Raw genomic sequence first — 10,119 nt, forward strand, 5'->3', positions numbered from 1 at the left:
AAAAAAGATGACTGTCGAAACGAGGAGAAGTGTCGATCCCGGTAATGGCTGGTCCCTCGGTGTTCCTAGGGATGGGTGAGCAGCTTGAGTAAATTTCAAAGGATTGCGACCCTCAAGCACCAATGGGAGATATAGAGTGAGTAAAGCACCTGTCAGTGGGCATAAGTATCAATAAAATACCTTACTGATAAAGCCAGACTGTGCAAAAGCATCCCCAAGAGCACTCAGCCTTAGGCTCCAGTCCTGCCTGACCTCTCAGAACCCATACTGGGAGTAAGGCAAGGGCATTAAAGAGAGGCAGACGTTGGATGCCAATCACACTTGTCTAGAACATCCTCCGAAAGAGTAAGAACTGGGTCTGCTGGGATCTGTGTCGAAGGTCTGGGCCCCGCAGAAGATCGTAGTCCATCTTCGATGTCATCCTACGTAATGTAATTTCAGAGATAGAAGGAGCAGACCCATATGTGGCTGTGTAATAGATAATATATAATAATGTTGGTATTTGTTAAGTGCTTACTATGTGCAGAGCACACTTCTAAGCGCTGGGGGAGATACAGGGTAATCAGGTTGTCCCATGTGAGGCTCACAGCTTTAATCCCCATTTTACAGATGAGGTAACTGAGACACAGAGAAGTGAAATGACTTGCCCACAGTCACACAGCTGACAAGTGGCAGAGCTGGGATTCGAACCCATGACCTCTGACTCCCAAGCCCGGTCTCTATCCACTGAGCCACTCTGCTAGTATATAAAATATAGGTAATTTATGGGCTGCCATTTTGTTCCCTAATAGCAGCCCCCCACATCAGTACCGTCTAATGCTTATGTCCTTACCCACCGGCAGGTTAGAATCCAAGGAGTGCAGAAGAATATACTTGCTTTGAGTAGGCAGCTTTATTGGTTTTAATTTGGACATTCTAATGGGGGAAAATTAAATCCCTATCCTGACAGGTGAGTGTGCCATTGGGTTGTTGAAATAAACCAAAAATAGAGTGGTAAGACTGCGGGGTTCTCTATCTTAGCATAAAAGAGAATGCTGAAGACAGAACAGTTTAAAAATGTACAACTACTACTACTAATAACAATTATGGCATTTGTTAAGCGCTTACCATGTGCCAAGCACTGTCCTAAGCACTGGGATAGATACAGGGCAATCAGGTTGTCACATGCGGGCTCACACTTTAATCCCCATTTTACAGATGAGGTAATTGAGGCACAGAGAAGTTAAGTCATTTGTCCGAGCTCACACTGCAGGCAAGTGGTGGAGCCAGGATTAGAACTCGTGTCCTTTGACTCCCAAGCCCTTGCTCTTGCTACTAAGCCCGCTGCTTCTCAACAGTGGAGTTGGTAGACCTGGTCCCTCCCAACAGCATCTCTAATGGGTCTAACCCAACTATGATCCCATTGTTGATCACCTCCTTTATTGGAAATCTTTGACGTGCAAAGTAATATTTAGCCAATATACTACAATGGCGTTCTTTGTCGCCTGTGCTCTATTGGAGAGAAAACATTTTTAAAGCTTTGAAATATGCATTGTCTTTGAGTCAAGGAAAGACTGGAGTGAGAACATCCTTTTTATTAAGTAATCTCCAGCCATTAACTCATATTGATTCGCGATTTCAAAGTGAAATATCTGTTGCCAGAATACTTTGCCAAAGTCTCTTTAAACATCTCTACTATAGTGTCTCCTTTCATTTTAAGTATATGTAAAGTCATTTAATTATTAAACTATTAAGATCAAAATAGATTTATTCATTATATTGAAAGGTTTTCCACAAGCTGGGGTGAGAATTATATTTAGGACTGTCAAACACAATTAACGTGTTCTTTAATAGTTTTCTAAAGCAACCTTAAAAATAAGGAAGTAGTTCTCTAACTAAATTTCTGCCTGCATGGCTTAAAATCAGTTTTGAAAGTTGAAAGTAAAGCAACACCTTTACAGACCACAGTATATTATTATTCGCTGCCTAGTGCCTAGCATAATTTCTTTCCTCAATGCCTAATTTATTTTCAATGCCTATTTATTTCCCTTGCGCTTTACTAGGATCTGAAGTTAATGCCATACTTGATCAATTGAAAAGCTTAGGCAGAAAAAGCTTGCAAACCCCAACACTTTTTAAAATTCTGGTTATGTTACCTGAATAATTCCTCAGCAACAGGCCTACTTAGCTTGTGTGTAAAATGCGTGTTAAATACTTTGGGTTTGCGTTTTGCATCTTGGCTAACTGTGACCTGAGATTTTGGAAACTTCCTCAAAGTGCTAGGCATTCCAAAGTCGAGTGTGGGGTAACCGACAAACCACCAGAACATAAAGACAGCCACACTCTTTGATGTTATTATTTCATTCATTCATTAAATGATATTTATTGAGCGCTTCCTATGTACAGAGCACTGTACTAAGCGCTTGGAATGTACAATTCGGCAACAGAGACAATCCCTGCCCCTCGACGGGCTTACAGTCTAATCGGGGGAAACAGATGGACAAAAACAAGACAACTTAATCACGATAAATAGAAGCAAGGGGATGTACACCTCATTAACAAAATAAATAGGGTAATAAAAATATATACAAATGAGCACAGTGCTGAGGGGAGGGGAATAGAGGGGGGAGGAGCAGAGGGAAAATCAGTCATATTTCCTGAGTGGTTACTGTGGATAGAGCACTGTACTGAGCGTTTGGGAGAATACAGTGTAACAAAGTTGGTAGACGCATTGGTCTGTGACTTCTTAAGCCAATATGTCTCCTATATCGGGGGCTCTTTTTTCACTGTGGGCAAAAGGAACTAGAAAGCTTTTAGATTCCAACTAAAGATGATGCTTAATTCTTAGACAACAGTGTGCAATATGAAAAACAGATGTTATCGGCGGACAACGGAAAAGCAGGAAGAAAAAAGATCTCTGGACTTTTACCATTTGGCACCTTTCACAGATAATCAGAAGAAAAGTAAGGCTGACTTCCTCTATCTTTGGCCATCGAGGTTCCAAGAGACTCTGTCCCCCAGTCGAGCGTATTTGTGTCACAAAAACTTTTAAAAAAAGAAAAACCAAAGTTGGAATTTATAAACTCATCACCACAGCCACAACTTGCTCTTTTTTAAAGGGGTGGGGACACATCTAAGTGCTTTTTGTAACTGTTTTTTCTACAGTGATGTATTTCTGACTTTGTCTTTATTGTATGTTAAATTGCTTATGTACTAAATATGTTTACATTGTTGTAGGTAGTCGAATTTTCTTTTTTACCTAAAGAATTGAAAACTGGAGAAAGAATAAATGAATAAGCTACTTGCTCGGTCTGTATGACCCCTACTTTCAATAGCCTATTCTCCCCACCCCCCAATCCCACAGCACTTATGTATATATCTTTAAATTACTGTATTATAAATTATCTATTCAATTATCTAGGATCGTGGCTGCTAATTCTGTTGTATTGTACTCTCCCAAGTGCTTAATATGGTGCTCTGTACATAGTAAATATTAAATAAATGTGATTAGTTTTAGCACAGTATTTTTTTTGGAAGAAGAGTTTAATCCTTGTATATTAGGACTTTCAAAACCTAATGCTGTCTTCTAGATAAACAATTTACTGTACCATGGCCGATCCCTGGGGGAGGGAGTCTACAGTGCTCTGCACATAGTAAGCACTCAATAAATGCAATTGAATGAATAATCTGGAAATATTGAAATCTGCCATCCAAATTCATCTTTAAAAAGGGCACAGTTTCTGTTCAGGGTTGACCAGTCTGATTGCTTTGAGGAATCATTTTTCTGCTTCTTTTAACCTCTTGATGTTCAATCAAAGGTACTTACTGAGTGCTTACGTGTGCGGAGTAAAGCACTTGGTAGAGCACAGAACAAGAAAATTGGTAGACATCATCCCTGCCCACAAGAAGATTTCAGTCTAGAGATGTTCTTCAAACTGCCTCTTGAAATTAAAACTTCCATCTGTTTGAGGGTCGTAGCTGCTGCTGCTGAAATACCTTGAATAATTGAAAAAGGCGGCTAATACATGTCCAAAATGTTGGACCTAAGGCAGCCTCTTTCAGGATGTGTGTTTAACCCAGGACGCACCTATTGAAACTGAAAATAGAATAGGAATTAATTACGTGTCTTCAGAAAGGTCTTGGTGTGGAGACTGCAACTGCAACTGGTCTGCCGGCTGCAACTGATTTTCTCCTAATTAATCAATGGTGTTTATTGAGTGCTTACTATGTGCAAAGGACTGTACTAAGCGCTTGGGGGAGTACAATCCAACAGAATTATGTCAAGCATATCCCCAGCCCATAACGAGTTTACAGTCTACAGGGGGCGTAGTCAATAATATAAATAAATCATTTATAATGTATAAGTATATATGATGTAGTATATCATTTAAAAATATGTACGTAAGTGCTGTGGGGTTGAGGATGGGGTGAAATAAATGCTTTTTTGCCAGATGCAGTACTCAGATATTCAGCTCGAGCGGTGGGGTTAACAAGTGATCCTGCTTAGGTAATAGTTTTAAAATAACACTTGCAAAAGGCAGTGTTTGCGATGGGCAGGAAATGGCCCAGTAGAACCCAGCTACCATTCTCTTTCCCCCTTTTCCCTACCTTGTCTTTCAATCTCTTGTTAGTGTAAAGGTCAGAAAATGGCTTCTTTTTCTATTCTATTTCAGAAGCAGCGTGCCTTAGTGGAAAGAGCACGGACTTGGGAGTCAGAGGTCGTGGGTTCTAATCCCGGCTCCGCCACTTTTCAGCTGTGGGACTTCGGGTAAGTTACTTTGCTTCTCTGGGCCTCAGTGACCTCATCTGGAAAATGGGGATGAAGACTGTGAGCCCCACGTGGGACAACCGGATTACCTTGTATCTACCCCAGCGCTTAGAACAGTGCTGGGCACATAGTAAATGCTTAACAAATACCATCACCAGTACCAATGGGACTTTAGTGTATACCTACTTACAGAATGTCCCGCACAGTTCCAGGGGACATTATCCTACTTTAAAGAAGAGACCTGGTCCTCAAGAAGCTAATCATTCCAACGTTTAGAGTTGGAGTCATTTCTCATGCGACCCTTTAGCAAGGAGCTCAGCTTCCTGTTTTTCTGCATTTTCTTGAATTCCCCAATTTGGGGTGAAAGGGGATTTTGTGTCTCTGATGGCGGTTTGGTTATTGTTGGTGAACGACTGAAAAGCGGTATTTTCTCTCTTCTGTAAGAAGTAGGAATTGGAAGTAAATACTGGGGGCCCCTGGCAGGATCTTGTTTTCATTCTCCAAGGAAGGCTGATTCCTAGTGTGACACAGTTCGAATGTCTGTCTCGGCAGCTGCGTCAGCCCTTTCGCAAGCTATCGCCGTATGCCTGTGGACTTTTACTTGTTCTCTGTGGCATGGAAAATAGAAATGAAGTGTGTAGTTTGCCCTATCTCACAGATATCAGCCTTAAAAGAATGTTAGGCGGGGAAGGCATTTTGGAATTCTAGATTCCCACTAGAATGTAAACTATTTGAGGGCAGGGATCGTGTCTACCAACTCTGCTGCTGCTCGGTATAACGCTGTGCACGCAGTAGTAATAATAACGATAACAATTTGGTATTTAGTGCTTACTATGTGCCAAGCATTGTACTGAGTATTGGGTTAGTTATAAAATAATCTGGTCCCACATGAGGCTCACAGTCTATGCTCAGTAAACAGCATTGCTTGATTGAAAACTATTTGCAGGCTACCAACTCTCTAGTACTCTCCCAAGAACTTAGTATACTGCTTTGCAAACAGTAAGCGCTCAATAAATACCAGTGGTAATTGATCTTGGGGTTTTTCCATCCCTCAGTGCTGTTGCCACTGCCCTCCCTCTCTCCTTCCCTCCCTCCCTCTTTGACAAATACAGTAAAGTGTTGTTTTTTTAAAATGGCATTTGTTAAGCGTTTACTGTGTGCCAGGAACTGTTCTGAGCGCTGGGGTAGAAACAGGCTAATCAGGCTGGATACAGTCCATGTCCCACATAGGGCTCACAGTCTTAATCTTCATTTTACAGATGAAGTAACTGAGGCACAGAGAAGCAAAGTGATTTGCCCAAGGTCACACGGCAGACCAAAGACAGAGCTGGGATTAGAACCCGGGTCCTTCTGATTCCCAGACCTGTGCTCTATCCATTAGGCCATAGTGCTCCTGTCACACAAACCCCCTATAGGTCCACAGCTATGGAGGAAGGAGTCTGTGCATCTGGGGACAAGGACAGTTGGGTGAAGCTGCTGGTCGATGCCTGAAATCCGTTTAATTTTGCCTCCAGACCTGGGATGTTTCTGTCCAACACTCATGTGACCATATACCTTCCTTTCTTTTTTTCTTTTTATGGTATTTAAGTGCTTACTATGTGCCAGACACTGAATTAAGCACCTCTCTCACTTTGGGGCTACTTGGTTTGGCAGGAAAGGGGATTAAAACAGGGCAATCTTCTCCCTCTCCCCAGGAGCCGGCACCTTCCCCAGCCCGAGGCCTGGGGTCTATCACAGCCTTCTTAAGCCCTGAAGCAGCATGGCTCAGTGGAAAGAGCCTGGGCTAGGGAGTCAGAGGTCATGGGTTCGAATCCCAGCTCTGCCACTTGTCAGCTGTGTGACTGTGGGCAAGTCACTTAACTTCTCTGTGCCTCAGTTACCTCATCTGTAAAATGGGGATTAACTGTGAGCCTCCCATGGGACAATCTGATTACCCTGTATCTATCCCAGCACTTAGAACAGTGCTCTGCACATAGTAAGCGCTTAACAAATACCAACATCATCACCTTAGCAAATATATGTCTTTTCAGGTGTTATGCAAATGTTTCCTAGCCCCTGAGTGATTTGAAGGCACCTGCTTTCTTCAGTTTTACCTATTTTCCCTGCGAGTGAGATGGTAATCAACCAATCGATTTATTGAGCGTTTACTGTAGGCAGAGAACACTGTGCTAAACACTTAGGAGAGTACAATATAACAGAGTTGGTAGACACGTTCGCTGCCCGAAACAAATTTATGGTCTAGAGGGGAGAAAAAAGAACACCTGACCTGAGCTGGGCTCTGAAACCCTTCTACCTCTTCCCTTCTTCAGGTAGTTTTGGGTCACGTTTGGGATTATAACCGGCGGCAACGAGAACAACTGGCGCACGTACAGTCCCGGGGCTTTGGCATGTTTGCGGTTGTTCCAAGACCCTGCTGGAACAGATCACATGTAAGTCAAACATTTGCCTGGCAGAGCCACTCAGACGGCCATCTGGACATACGGTCCTACTTCTGATCCCACTCGCAGCTAGGCGGATCCCGATGTCCCGGGTTCTCGGCCCCACCTTGGAAGGACCAGGCTTAATTATGACAATAACAATGATGATAGTGTTATCTGTTGAGCACTTGCTTTGTGCCAGGAACTGTACTAAGTGCTGGGGTAGATACAAGATATTCAGGTCACGCATGGGGCTGACAGTCTAAAAAGGAGGGAGAACAGATATTGGATCCCCATTTTGCAGATGAGGGAACTGAGACCCAGAGAGGCGAAGTGACTTGCCCAAAGTCACCCAGCAGGCAAGTGGCACAACTGGTATTAGAACCCAGGTCCTCTGACTCCCAAGCCTATGCTCCTTCCCCTAGACCACACTGCTTCTCTGCAGGCTTGGGCAAATTGGGTATTAAAATCTTGACATCTTTAAGGCTCTTGAGGGGAAGATGAAAAAGAGTTCCCAATTTCCGTGATGCTGGCCTACTCCCAATTTAAGTACAGTCCTCAGCTTGCAGTAGGTGCTCAGGTCGAATACGCAAATATGCAAGAGAAGCAGCACGGCCTGATGGATAGAGCCCGGGCCTGGGACTCAGAAGGACCTGGGTTCTAATCCCGGCTCTGCCACTTGTCTGCTATGAGACCTTGGCCAAAAGGCTTCACTTCTCCGAGCCTCGGTTTCCTCATCTGGGAAATGGGGCTTAAGACTGTAAGCCCAATGTGGGCTATGGCCAACCTGATTAGGTCGTATCTACCCCAGCGTTCGATACGGTGCCTGGCACAAATACCATAAAAAATAAGCTCATGAAACAAAAGAATAAATGCCCAACCAAACCCACTCTTTCAACCAGTTATCACAGCTGGAAGATCTTGAAAAAGGGCTATGTTTGTCAAATGTTAATACTTCTGGTTAGATCAGATGTAAATATCTGAGGGGAAAACTCACAGTACTTCTCAAGTAACACTGGCCTCTCCTGAAAACTTGGGTCTTAAAATGGATGTCTTTCAAAAGAAGACAGAAGAATAAGATATTCTGTTGGAAGACAGGCAAGCCAAGACTCTGACCTGGCTTTTTCTAAAATGATCCCCACCCACTGGAGTGAAATTATTATTCCTTCTTCCTACACTGAATTTTTTCAATGTATCATGATCTCATCTTTTATATTTATTTCACAGAGACCACCTTAAATTACGTGAAGACGATGAGGATTTGAACTCAAGTCTTCTAGGGGAATTTCCATCAGAGGGTCTGGAAGCAACTACATTTTTCCAGCCTTTGAAAAAACTGCAAATAATATCAATAATGGTAGTTGTTGAGCCCTTACTCTGTTCCAACCACTGTACTGTGGTCCTGGAGGAAATCTAGTACAACTGGAATAATTTGCAGTCCCTAATCCCACAGGGGACTCACAGTCTAAGGGACAGGGAGAATAGGTATTTAACCCCCATTCTGCAGATGAGAAAACTGAGGCCCGGAAAAGTGAAACGATTTGCCCAAGGCCACTCAGCAGGTCAGCAGCGCAGCCAGGATTAGAACCCAGGGCTTGTGATTCCCAGTTCTGTGCTCCTTCCTGTAGGCTAATGCGGCTTTTAAAAATTCTAAACCCAAGGGCAGTGATGGGGAAAGAGGAAAAGAAGAAACCTTTGAAATGGCCTCCTCCTTTACCTTCTTTTCACAACGGAACTACATCTTGAACAGGATTCCCAACACAACAGAGAGGAACCAGTTATTACAATTAAAACAGACATCGCCATGGTTCTTCATCCTACCAAACTGATTACTGATATGGCCCTGAAATAATAATAATAGTTGTAGTATTTGTTAGACGCTTACTGTGTGCCAGGAACTGTACTAAGCGCAGGGGAGGATACAAGCAAATCGGGTTAGACACAGTCCTTGAAACACACATAGCTAATCATCCATGAAACTACACTGGGATCCAAACTCTTCTTTTATATATTATAAATCACTTATTTATATTAATGTCCATCTCCCCCTCTGGACTCTAAGCTCGTTATGGACACGGACGTGTCCACTAATTCTGTTGTACTTTCCTAAGCGATTAGTACAGTGATTAGTATTAGTACTTTCCTAAGCATTACTACATGCTTACGTGTAGTAAGCATCCAAGAAATACCAGTGATTGATCACTTGGCAGGGAAAGCCCGTGTCTGCTAATTCTGCTGTATTGTGCTCTCCTAAGCACTTAGTACGATGCCCAGCACCTAGTAAGCGCTCAATAAATGCCACTGATTGGTTCATCCTTTCATGTTATTTCCATTATCATTGTTAGCAATAATAATAACGGTATTTACGCACTGCATGGCTTAGTGGAAAGAGGCCGGGCTTGGGAGCCAGAGGTCGTGGGTTCTAATCCCGGCCCTGTCACTTCTCTGCTGTGTGACTTGGGGCAAGTCGCTTAACTTCTCTGTGCCTCAGTTCCCTCATCTGTAAAATGGGGATGAAGACCGTGAGCCCCACCTGGGACAACCTGATGACCTCGTATCTATCCCAGCGCTTAGAACAGTGCTTGGCGCGTAGTAAGCGCTTAACGAATACCGTCATTATCATTACCATCATTAAGCGCTTACTAAATGCCAAGCACCGTTCTGAGCACTGCAAGGATATAAGGTGATCAGGTTGTCCCACGTGGGGCTCACGGTCTTCATCCCCATTTCTCGGACGAGATACCTGAGGCCCGGAGAAGTGAAGCGGCTTGCCCAAAGTCACACAGCTGACAAGGGGCGGAGCTGGGATTAGGACCCACGACCACTGAATCCCCCGAGAACAGGGTTCCGTGTTCAGAACAGTGCTTGGCACAAAGTAATGATAATAATGTTGGTATCTGTTCAGCGCTTACTATGTGCCAAGCACTGTTCTAAGCGCTGGGGGAGATACAAGGT

The sequence above is a fragment of the Ornithorhynchus anatinus genome, chromosome 16 (genome assembly GCF_004115215.2).
Source record: "Ornithorhynchus anatinus isolate Pmale09 chromosome 16, mOrnAna1.pri.v4, whole genome shotgun sequence".
NCBI classification, from domain to species: domain Eukaryota; kingdom Metazoa; phylum Chordata; class Mammalia; order Monotremata; family Ornithorhynchidae; genus Ornithorhynchus; species Ornithorhynchus anatinus.